Source organism: Erythrolamprus reginae, chromosome 10 (genome assembly GCF_031021105.1).
Source record: "Erythrolamprus reginae isolate rEryReg1 chromosome 10, rEryReg1.hap1, whole genome shotgun sequence".
NCBI classification, from domain to species: Eukaryota; Metazoa; Chordata; class Lepidosauria; order Squamata; family Dipsadidae; genus Erythrolamprus; species Erythrolamprus reginae.
The window spans coordinates 14,218,982-14,231,283 of record NC_091959.1 but is presented as its reverse complement, the minus strand read 5'-3'; the positions used below and the strand labels follow the sequence as shown (position 1 = coordinate 14,231,283).

General features: G+C 49.8%; 1 protein-coding gene across 3 annotated transcripts in view; it reads right to left on the bottom strand.

Moving 5' to 3' along the window:
• Positions 1-12,302, bottom strand: part of FRMD5 (FERM domain containing 5) — a 103,760-nt gene that overhangs the window by 78,163 nt on the left and 13,295 nt on the right. The gene's annotated exons all lie outside the window — the stretch shown is intronic.

Below are 12,302 nucleotides of genomic sequence, written 5' to 3'. Positions count from 1 at the left end.
CGCATTCTTTAGCCTGCCCCCATGCTAGGAGTTTACCAACCAATCACCCGAGTCAGCTTTGACAATTGGCCTGTAAACTCTCCTCCTCCTCCTCTGCTTTCCCCCTTTTGAGCCTTCTGGAGGCTCTATCATCAACTTGAATGCAGGGCATCCACACTTCCCCAGGCCCCAACTGTCATTGGAACATCACCTTTCAGCTGTGGCGAGGGGGACGCTTGTACAGGTTCGCCTGGTGCAGCCTTATCTGGATAGGGAGGCTCTCCTGCCGATTGCTCATACCCACATAACCTTTTAGACTACTGCAATGCTCTCTACATGGGGCTACCTCTGAAGAACGTTCGGAGACTGCAATTGATCCAAAATGCAGGCGTGTGAGCTGTCATGGGCCTTCCCAGATATGTCCATGTTTCGCCATCACCCCGAATGCAATTCAAAGTGTTGGTGTTGACCATTAAAGCCCTACATGGCTTAGGACCTGATTACCTACGGGTCCGTCTCTTTCCTCATCTATCCCATCGACCGGTTAGGGCCCACAGGGTGGGCCTTCTCCAGGTCCTGCCAGTCAGATAACGCCAGCTGGCAGGCCCTAGGGGAAGGGGCTTCTCTGTGGCTGCCCCTACCCTCTGGAATTAACTCCCACCGGAGATCCATACTATTTCCACTCTCCCGGGCTTCCGGAAGAGTTTAAAAATACATCCATGCCAGCAGGCCTGGGGTTGTTGAACTTGATGGCTTTGTGCCAGCCTCCATTATTGTTTGACTGTTGGAGATTTGACAGAGTTGTTTTGTGAGATGTTTTAAGTTAAGGTTTTTTTTTATAGTGATAATAATAATTTATAATAATAATAATAATAATAATAATAATTTATTAGATTTGTATGTCGCCCCTGCCCGAAGACTCAGGGCTGCTCACAACACAAAAAACAATATACAAATCCAATATTAAAAACAGATAAAAACCCTTATCATAAAAAAATTCATCAGACAACCCAAACAAAACCATACATAACTCGTATTAGCTAAGGGGCATATCAACTTCTCCAAGCCAAGATGTTTTATAGTGTTGTTTTACTTAATTTTGATTTCTCCCATTGTTATGCATTAAAATGTTGTAAGCCGCCCTGAGTATAAGGAGAATCAAACAAACTGTGTCCCTGTCCTCGCCCACAGAAGCCCCTCCAGCCATCCAATTGCTCAGTTGGAGCAGATTAGGGTCTGTGTTTGCAGCCTCCTCTCTCCAGAAATGGGAGCCCCCTGGACGACCTCGGCCCCACAACTTGCTTAGGCTGAAAATGGCCATATGCTTCAGCTCAGCCACTCATCCAGAGAGCGATGCCTCTGGCGTTGAGAGAGCACTGGAGCATTGTCGAGGAGACGCAGCGGCCATTTATCCTGGGTTTCCATAGTAATGCTCGGCGCTCTGAGCCACACAAAGGCCCCTGAATCGAGACAAAGGAGCAGCCCTTCCAGACGGCACGGCGAGGGAAGCAGAGCCGCCACCGAGAGGCCTCCCAGAGGCAAAAGCTCGTGGGACTTCTTCTTCTTCTGAAGGTTTACATCTCACTCTTCACCAAAACTGTCAGGGCTCTGCACCTTTCCCCTCGCAGTGGCGTCCGAGGGCTGCTCTGGCCCTTCGGTTTGTTGTGGTTAGCTCTGGCCCAGCTCCTGCCCCAAGGACTGTGGATGTGGGGGAGACATCCACATGCTGCAGGCCTGTTTTGCCCCCGGTGGAATCTGCTGATGAAGGCTCCTCTGACCAAGAAGACATGAGTGACAGGGAGGAGGAGAGTGTGGCAGACAGCTCAGAAGGAGATCAATTATCTAGCTCCTCCTTGGATTCAGAACAAGAGTTAATGATACAGCCACGCATGCGGAGAGCGATGCATAGGCAACAACAACTGAGAGATTATTATCAAAGAAAATGAGGCCACCTGTGGTTGGGTGGGGCTGTGGTAATTAGTGAGGCTGCTATGGGTTTGGCCATTGTGGAGGATTATCTGACCGTTGTGTTTCGTGACTGCTTTACTGACTTTGACTATTTGTGTGCTGATTTTTCCCCGCTTTGAAACTAAACCAGAGCAAAGTGTGTTTCACTTTGTGAAAGAAGGACTGTGAATTTCCTCACAGCTGCAAGCTAAGTATCACAGGGCTTAGTTTAAGTGAATTTTCATTATAAAGAACATTGTTTTGAATTTTCAAACGTGTGTGTGTCTGAAATTTGTACCTGTGAATTTTTGGGAGGATTCTACCAGAGAGCCCGACAGAACACGGCTGAGGCCTCCTCGGCCCTCTCCAGCTGCTAGATCAGCTCAAATCAAACTGGAAAGAGTGTAGAGATCTGGAATATTGCACCCGGTATATCAGGGAGGGTGCTGAGGAACATAGCTGGTGAGGGAAGCTGGAGGCTAAACCCTATTGAAGAGGGAGGGGAGGGGAAACGTTCAAGGTAACCGTTTGTCTCGGACGGTCTGAGGATTCCTGCCAGAGGTGGGCTGCTAAGGGGGAACAGGGACATGCGCTCGCCCCCAAGGCAGGATCACAAGGCACATTGGGAGAACTTCCTTAACAAGTCCTGAAAGTTTAGAAAAACTTAAGAAACAAGAACCTCCCTTTGTGGAAAGATCTCTGCTACTGGTAAAACAATGAAGCAGAAACATGGAGATTTCTCAAAGAAATTCTCCAATGTTTCTCAACCGTGGCCACTTTAAGATGGGTATTTATTTATTTTATTTATTTATTTATTTTGTCCAATACACAATGAGGGTTTTAGTGGGTATATATCTATATACACATAATAAAATACATGATGAAGGTTATAGAGGAGATACTCATAGTAAAATATATCTAAGAAATAATAGAAAAGAAGGTATAGTAATAGAACATATCAATGAAAGAATAGAAGAAGAGATATAGGAATAGAAGAAAGGTATAGGAGATATAGGAGAGCAACAGGACAGGGGACGGAAGGCACTCTAGTGCACTTGTACTCGCCCCTTACTGACCTCTTAAGAATCTGGATAGGTCAACGGTAGATAATCTAAGGGTAAAGTGTTGGGGGTTTGGGGATGACACTATGGAGTCCGGTAATGAGTTCCACGCTTCGACAACTCGGTTACTGAAGTCATATTTTTTACAGTCAAGTTTGGAGCGGTTAATATTAAGTTTAAATCTGTTGTGTGCTCTTGTGTTGTTGTGGTTGAAGCTGAAGTAGTTGCCGACAGGCAGGACATTGCAGCATATGATCTTGTGGGCAATACTTAGATCTTGTTTAAGGCGTCTTAGTTCTAAACTTTCTAGGCCCAGGATTGAATTCCCAGAACCCCCCTCTCCCGGCATGATTCTGGGAGTTGACGTCCACCCAGTTGAAAACTACCCTCCAGATAATTCATATCTTGCCATGTAATCAAAGGAGGTTACTCCGAGCCTCTGTTTCACATTGCCCCCTTCCCTGACCTAAGGAAAGCTTTCCGCAATAGTTCATCTAGTAATAGTTTCGCTCTTTGCTCTGTCAAGGCCTGTTAGCCATTCTATCATGTCTCACCAGCCTTATCCCAGGCTCTTGGATGGTCTATTTTGGGGCACAGATTTACTTCCCTTTCCGTCACTTGGACAGATGCAAACCCAGAGTCTATAGAGAATTAGATGACAGCAATCAGATTTATATTAAATCCCTGCCTCATAGAGAAGCTGCTCATCTGGATCCAGTCCAATTCCAGGCCTTAGTGATCCACAGGCTATTTTCCTCTACCAGCATCGGAGGCAGAGGTGGGCTGCTAAGGTGGAACGGGGACGTGTGCTCACGCCCGTGGCTCTGAGTGCTAGTGGAGTCCAGCGCAATTACGCTACTGCACCTGGGCAGGTAGCGAAATCACACATGGACCTCAAGGGGACACAGTCTGAGGTTAGTTGGGGGAAAGATCAAAAGCAACATGAGAAAATATTATTTTACTGAAAAAGTAGTAGATCCTTGGAACAAACTTCCAGCAGACGTGGTTGGTTAATCCACAGTAACTGAATTGAAACATGCCTGTGATAAACATATATCCATCCTAAGATAAAATACAGGAAATAGCATAAGGGCAGACTAGATGGACCAGAGGTCTTTTTCTGCCATCAATCTTCTATGTTTCTATGACATGCAGGTGCTAGCGGAGACCAGCGCAATTCTGCTACTGCACCTGGGCAGGTAGCAAAATCACGCATGGACATGCCCAGGTGCAGAGGTATAATTGGGCTGGACTCCGCTAGCCCTCAAAGACACCGGGCGAGCCCACGTCCCCGTTCCACCTGAGCAGCCCACCCCTGATCGGAAGATACGTGTGTGTGACCACCCCCTTCAAAGGGATGTCGCACAAAACAAGCTTTTCCCCCAGCGGTTCCAACATCTTGAAATGCTTACTTACTTACTTACTTACTTACTTACTTACTTACTTACTTACTTACTTACTTACTTATTTATTTATTGGATTTGTATGCCGCCCCTCTCCGCAGACTCGGGGCGGCTAACAACAGTGACAAAAAACAGTATGTAACAATCCAATACTAAACAACTAAAACACTCCTTATTATAAAACCAACCATACATACAAACATACCATGCGTAAATTGTAAGGCCTAGGGGGAAAGAGTATCTCAGTTCCCCCATGCCTGATGGCAGAGGTGGGTTTTAAGAAGCTTACGAAAGGCAGGGAGGGTGGGGGCAATTCTAATATCTGGGGGGAGTTGGTTCCAAAGGGCCGGGGCCGCCACAGAGAAGGCTCTTCCCCTGGGTCCCGCCAAACAACATTGTTTAGTTGACGGGAACCCGGAGAAGGCCCACTCTGTGGGACCTAACTGGTCGCTGGGATTCGTGCAGCAGAATGCTCTTATCTCCGGGGACAGGAGGCCCGGCCCTGCCATCTTTTGGGAAGAGGGCGAAGCTATCTCTTTGCCAGGGTCTGCAGGTACATCAATGCAGAGGAGGATGCTGTTTTAGATCTACATAAAATATTTTCATATTGATGTTATCCGTTTTATCTCCTAGGGCATGTTTTATGTTGATTATCACAATAAACTCTTTAAAAAAAATCTGGATAGCATACAAGTCACTACGAAACAGAATAACAGAGTTGGAAGAGATCTTGGAGGTCTTCTGGTCCACCACCACCACCACTACCTGCTCAGGAAGAGGAAACCCTAAACCAGTGATGGCAAACCTATGGCATGGGTGCCACAGGGAGCATGCGGAGCCATATCTGCTGGCACATGAGCCATTGCCCTAGCTCAGCTCCACCGTGCTAGCAAACTGCCCAGAGAAAATGGGGGCGAGAGTCCAGGCTGTTCGTGGGAGGGGGGCCACAGGCAACCTCTGCATGTCTGTGTGCGATTTTGCTACCTGCCCAGGTGCAGTAGCAGAATTGCGCTGGACTCCGCTAGCACTCAGATCCCCGGGGGTGAGCAGACGTCACTGTCCCACTTTAGCAGCCCCGTTCTGGGGGTCATTGGATACAGGGAGCAGCCTTGCTTCTTCTGGCAAGGGAGCATCTTTCCTTTGGTAGGTGGCCCCCCTCTCAAGATCCTGGCCTGACTCCTCTGCCGTTGTCTTCTCCTGCCTCGGGACACTCACTCAGGTGCTCTGGTTCAACCTGCGCTTTTCAGCAGCAGCAACAGCAAGGTGGGTCCGAGGGCTGGGACTGAATCTGTTCCAGAAAGACTTCTGGCGTAGAGGTCCTCTTGGTCTTTGCTGCCTCAGAGCTTCTCAAGTAAAGTGGGCACGGGCAGAACCATCTCTGACCCTCCTCTGGTGCAGCTCCTGTTATCCTTGTCTGGCTGCATCGGGCTTGGTCTGCTTTGGGGAGTTGGCCTTCTCCGGGTCCCGTCAACAAAACAATGCCGTTTGGCGAGACCCAGGGGAAGAGCCTTCTCTGTGGCGGCCCCGACCCTCTGGAATCAACTCCCCGCGGAGATTAGGACTGCCCCCACCCTTTTTGCCTTTCGCAAACTCCTAAAAACCCACCTTTGTCGCCAGGCATGGGCTAGCGGAGTCCAGTGCAATTCTGCTACTGCACCTGGTCCATGGGCGCCCCTGTGTGTCTGCGCGCAATTTCGCTACCTGCCCAGGTGCGGTAGCAGAATTGCGCTGGACTCCGCTAGCCCTCAGAGCCACAGGGCTAAGCACACGTCACCCTTCCACCTCAGCAGCCCACTTCTGAAACAGCCTCTTGGTTGCAGAGAACGGGTGAGCTGTCCAAGCACAGTCCAGGGTAACGCGAAGGCCCAAGTCTGTCTCTTCAGCTCAACCGGTCCCCTGCTTGCCCTGCTTTGCAAGGCTTCCGTCGGGGAGCAGAGGCAGCCATTTCGAGCCCTCCCTGCCATTTTTCAGCTTTTCCAAAATGGATGCTCCACGCCTTCCTGTTCACATTTCATTTCTTATTCTAGGCAGAATTGCTTGTGATGGAAGCAGATGGGACACAGCTGTCTCTTAATTAGGCCAGTTCATGTAGCTGCGTGGATCCAGGCTTCCTTGGGGATAAGGCCAAGACAGATTTGTGGGTAGTGATGTATCTAATGGTCTCCAGCAGAAGCTTCTGCAATTCAAGACACTCCCAACGAAAATACTACAAGAGATATGCTCCACCCCAGCCCCTGCCCCCTTCTCTCCTAAGGGCTTCTACACAACCCCTCCTTCCGCTTGGCAGGTTGACACACTCAGAAAGTGTCTACAAGAGGCTTCAGGGACATCTATGACCTGGTGGGCCATGGCCTAGTTCAGGGGTCTCAAACTCAATTTACCTGGGGGCCACTGGAGGTAGAGTCTGGGTGAGCCTGGGCCACATCAGGTTTTCCACAAGAAAAGCTCTTACAAAAAACATTCCAATGTTATCCAATGTCTTTATGATTTTTCATCTTATTTTGTGTTAAAAAATAAAAATAAATTCACAAATTCATAAGAAAAAAATAAATAAATCAGTAATAAATAAATAAAATGAAAATAATAATAATAATAATAATAATAATAATAATAATAATTTATTAGATTTCTATGCCACCCCTCTCCGAAGACTCGGAGCAGCTCACAACAGTAGTACAAAATACAAATCCAATGTTAAAAGCAAAAACAGTTTAAAAACCCTTAATTAAAAACAATCATACAACCCAAACAAACCTTACATAAAACGGAGCAGCCGAGGGGAATCAATTTCCCCATGCCTGGCGACAAAGGTGGGTTTTTAGGAGTTTGCGAAAGGCAAAAAGGGTGGGGGACAGTCCTAATCTCTGGGGGGAGTTGATTCCAGAGGGTTGGGGCCGCCACAGAGAAGGCTCTTCCCCTGGGTCTCGCCAAACGGCATTGTTTTGTTGATGAGACCCGGAGAAGGCCAACTCCCCAAAGCAGACCAAGCCCGATGCAGCCAGACACGGATAACAGGAGCTGCACCAGAGGAGGGTCAAAGCTGGTTCTGCCCGTGCCCACCTTGCTTGAGAAGTTCTGAGGCAGCAAAGACCAAGAGGCCCTCCACGCCAGAAGTCCTTCTGGAACAGATTCAGTCCCAGCCCTCGGACCCGCCTTGCTGCTGCTGCTGAAAAGCGCAGGTTGAACCAGACCACCTAAGTGAGCGCCCCGAGGCAGGAGAAGACAACGGCAGAGGAATCAGGCCAGGATCTTGAGAGGGGGGCCACCTACCAGTGGAAGTGGAAGTAATGTGCCGGTGCCTGGAGGCTGTTGGGGTCTGGATGAGTTTCAACAGACTCAAACTCAACCCGGATAAGATGGAGTGGCTGTGGGTTCTGCCTCCCAAGGACAATTCCATCTGTCCGTCCATAACCCTGGGGGGGGGAATTATTGACCCCCCTCAGAGAGGGTCCGCAACTTGGGCGTCCTCCTCGATCCACAGCTCACATTAGAGAAACACCTTTCAGCTATGGCGAGGGGGACGTTTGCCCAGGTTCGCCTGGTGCACCAGTTGCGGCCCTATCTGGACCGGGACTCACTGCTCACAGTCACTCGTGCCCTCATCACCTCTAAGTTCGACTACTGTCATGCTCTCTACATGGGGCTACCTTTGAAAAGTGTTTGGAAACTTAAGATTGTGCAGAATGCAGCTGCGAGAGCAATCATGGGCTTCCCAAGGTATGCCCATGTTACACCAACACTCCGCAGTCTGCATTGGTTGCCGATCAATTTCCGGTCACAATTCAAAGTGTTGGTTATGACCTATAAAGCCCTTCATGGGATCGGACCAGAATATCTCCGGGACCGCCTTCTGCTGCACGAATCCCAGCGACCGGTTAGGTCCCACAGAGTGGGCCTTCTCCAGGTCCCGTCAAGTAAACAATGTTGTTTGGCGGGACCCAGGAGAAGAGCCTTCTCTGTGGCGGCCCCGACCCTCTGGAACCAGCTCCCCCCAGATATCAGAGTTGCCCCCACCCTCCTTGCCTTTTGCAAGTTCCTTAAAACCCACCTCTGTCGTCAGGCATGGGGGAATTGAAATTTTCCCCCTTCCCCCTAGGCTTATAGAATTTATATATGGTATGCTTGTATGTATGATTGGTTCTTTAAATTGGGTTTTTTTAGATTATTTTTAATATTAGATTTGTTTACATTGTCTTTTTTATTGTTGTTAGCCGCCCCGAGTCTTCGGAGAGGGGCAGCATACAAATCTAATAAATACAAATACAAATACCAAAGGAAAGACCCTCCCTTGCTAGAAGAAGCAAGGCTACTCCCTGTATCCTCTGACCCCCACACTCAGAGGGGGGCTGCTAAAGTGGGACAGTGACATGTGCTCACCCCTGGGGTTCTGAGTGCTAGCGGAGTCCAGCGCAATTCTGCTACTGCACCTGGGCAGGTAGCAAAATCGCACACGGACACGCAGGGGTTGCCTGTGGCCCCCCTCCCACGAACAGCCTGGACTCTCGCTGCCCCCATTTTCATAGCATGCCGAGGGGTGGTGGGTCAACGGGAGCCCAGAGGGCTTTCTGGAAAAGTGGGTCGTGGAAGCAGCTGGCGCTTCTGTACGACATTCCAATTTCAAATTTGAGACGTAGAACCTATTAAATGTAACGGCGAGGGAGGGGGGAGCAGGGAGCCGGGGGAGCCAGCCTTGCCTGTGTCAAGCAGGCGCAGCGCTTGATTCTCCCGTTGTCGGATATTCCCCTGCTCCTGGGAGGCCGAGCCGCAAGAGGATCACCAGCAGCATAGTAACGGCTGCTCCCGTCAAAGCAGGCAGGCGACTCGCCTCTCCCGCCCCAGCTCAGCCCAAACAAAAGCCCTCCCCCCCCATGGGAGAGGTGGGGGGCAGAGGGAGCTGGCGTGTCTGGAGGCCCCTCACGCAGCTGGCTGGGATTCAGCCCCATTGCTAGGACGTCTGGACCTTAAAGACCTGGCATTCGGTCTGCAAATAGATTACACCAGTGATGGCGAACCTATGACACGCGTGTCAGCACTGACACGCGTAGCCATTTTTGGTGACACGCGGCCGCCGGAGAAACGGAGCTTTAGGGAGTGCAATTGCCTCCCAGCTGGGTGCGCCTGCGCAGAGCGCAGGCTTGCCTACACGCTGCCTTTGGCAGCACATGCATGCCTGTCCGGCCGGGGAAGAATCGCCCGGCCCGACATCACTTTCAGCTGGGGGGGGGCGGGGCGCCGCCTCCCAGCTGATTGGCGCGGCGCCAAGCGTCGGAGCCCACCACGAACGGTGGTTGGCTCGCAGGGGCCGCTGGGAGCGAGGGGAGGGGTTGCAGGCCTATTTCAGGCCTCCTCCCTCCCCCCTGCCCAGGAAAGAGTTGTAAGAAAGAAGTGCATTTGAAAAGCGTGCTGCTTTCTCGGAAAGCCAGCTTTCCTGGCCGGCACAGGGCTTTCCCGCCGCTCCCTCCCCCCAAAAACACAACGGAGGTCCACAGCGAAGCCGAGTGGAGCAACTGGAGGCTCAGGCTGGTGGCGTCAGACCTCCGGGTTTTTTTTGGAGGGGGGGGCAGGAGGACCTTCCTGGCTTTCCGGGGCAGCTGGCTTGAGACTTGTGCCGGTCAGCAAAGCCAGCTGCACGCCGGAGATGTGGAGAGAAAGAAGGGAAAGAGAGGGAGGGAAAGAGGAGAGGACAGAAGGAGGGAAGGAAGGGAGATAAAAGTGAATGAGAGGGAGAGAGAAAGGGAGGAAGAGATAAATATAAAGAGGGAGAGGGAGGGAAATAGGGGAAGGAAGGAAAATAGAAAATGGAAGGAAGAGAGAAGGAAAGAAAGGAAGGGAGAGAGAGAGAATATAGGAAGGAAGAGAGAGAGAGAGAGCAAGAAAGAAAGAGGGAAAGAGTAAGAAAGGCAGGGAGAAAGGCAGCGTGTGGGGTGTGTGCGCGTGTGTGTGTGTGCCGCTGATGGTCCGGGAGCTGCAGCGTGTGCGTGGAGAGATGAAGGGAAAGAGGGAGAAACGCAGGGAGAAACGCAGAGTGTGTGGGGTGTGTGCGCATGTGCTGCCAGCGTGTGCGTGGAGAAATGAAGGAAAAGGGAGAAACGCAGCATGTGGGGTGTGTGTGTGTGTGCTGCTGATGGTCCGGCAGCTGCAGCATGTGGGGGGGGCGCCAATGCTAAGGCAGTCCATCCGTGGTAGGGCTGCAGGGCAGGCACAGTAGCCCAGGGAGAAAGAGGGAATTGAGATAAAGAGAGAGGGAGAGATGAAGGGAAAGAGGGAGAAAGGCAGGGACAGAAAGATAGAAAGGAAAGAGGGAGAGAAAGATAGAAAGGAAGAGGGAGAGAATGGGGGAAAGGGAAGAGGGAGGATGAGATAGACAGGAGGGAGAGGAGGAAGTAGGATAGAGAGAGGGAAAAGGAACGGCTTGGAGAAAGGCAGGGGGAGAGAAAGATAGAAAAGAAAGAGGGAGGGAGGAAAGGGAGGGAGAGATAGAAAGGAGGGTGAGGGGTAGTAGGAGAGGGAGAGGGAAAAGGAAGGGCTTGGAGAAAGGCAGGGGGAGAGAAAGATAGACAGGAAAGAGGGAGGGAGGAAAGGGAGGGAGAGATAGAAAGGAAAGAGGGAGGGAGACATAGAAAGGATAGAATTATGGATGCAAGAACTCACTCATGTGTGATAGCGCACGCCCACACTTACTTTATTTATTTATTTATTTATTTATACTTATATGCCCCCCAGTCCCAAAGGGACTGCCGCTCAGACACTGTACTTTTCCGCCCACCCCGAAAAAAAATTAGAGGGAACACTGCCCTCGCCCCTCTGCTCCCTGCTCGCCTACCAGAACGGTGTTACAGGAGACGGTGCTAAGGTAAACCCTTTCCGGGTTGTTAATTTGTAACAAAAAAAATCATGCCGGGCTCGCAAAAAAGAGAGTCTGAAAAAAAACCCTGCGTGGACGTCGCGCCATTTGCTTCCTCCTTTGGCGGCTCATAACTAGATTTTTACAACCCCCCACCCCCCTTGATAAGCTTTTTCTTGAATCTGAACAGTTTGGGGGTTCGCCAAAGAGAGAAAAGTGAACGAGGGAGAGAGAAAGGGAGGAAGAGAGAAAAGTGAACGAGAGGGAGAGAGAAAGGGAGGAAGAGAGGAAGGAAGGAAGAGATAAATATAAAGGGAGAGAGGGAGAAAGAGAGGGAGGGGAAGGAAGGAAAAGAGAGAGAAAGAGAAAAAAGTGGAAGAAAGAGAGAAGGAAAGAAAGGAAGGGAGAGAGAGAGTGTGTGAGAGAGAAGATAGGAAGAGAGAGGGAGAGAAATGATAGAATAAAGGGGAGAAAAAAAGAAATGAGAAAATGATTGAGGCAGAGAATGACAGGAAAGAGAGAGAAAGATAATTATGCATATTTGTTATTTAAACTATAAATATCACAAAATTATGTTTTTTTCTCAAGGTGACACACCACCTGAGTTATGCTCAGTTTTTTGGCGAATTTTGACACACCAAGGTCAAAAGGTTGCCCATCACTGGATTACACTTTGCAGGAGCTGAATGGGGCCATTGAGACCACAAAGACCCCTCCTCCGACCCCAGTATTCAAAGGGCAGCGCCGACTTAACCAAGGGCTGCCCATCCTCCACTTGGACACGTCCCCTCCCTGGAGGATTTCAAGAAGAAAAAATTTAATTGAATTAAATCCATTCGACTTCTGTGCCACCCAATCCCATAGGACTAAGGGGGGCTTACTACAACACAAACAAGACAATGGTACAATAATAAAAAAAAGAAGTCGAACAACAACAATAAATAAGGCCCTAACAAACCCAATTATTAAAAAACCCTCCAAAAAAACACAATCTAACAAACATCCATACCAATAAATAAACATAATTTGGGCACATCCGGTGTTAAAATTCATGACTGTCGAGATACC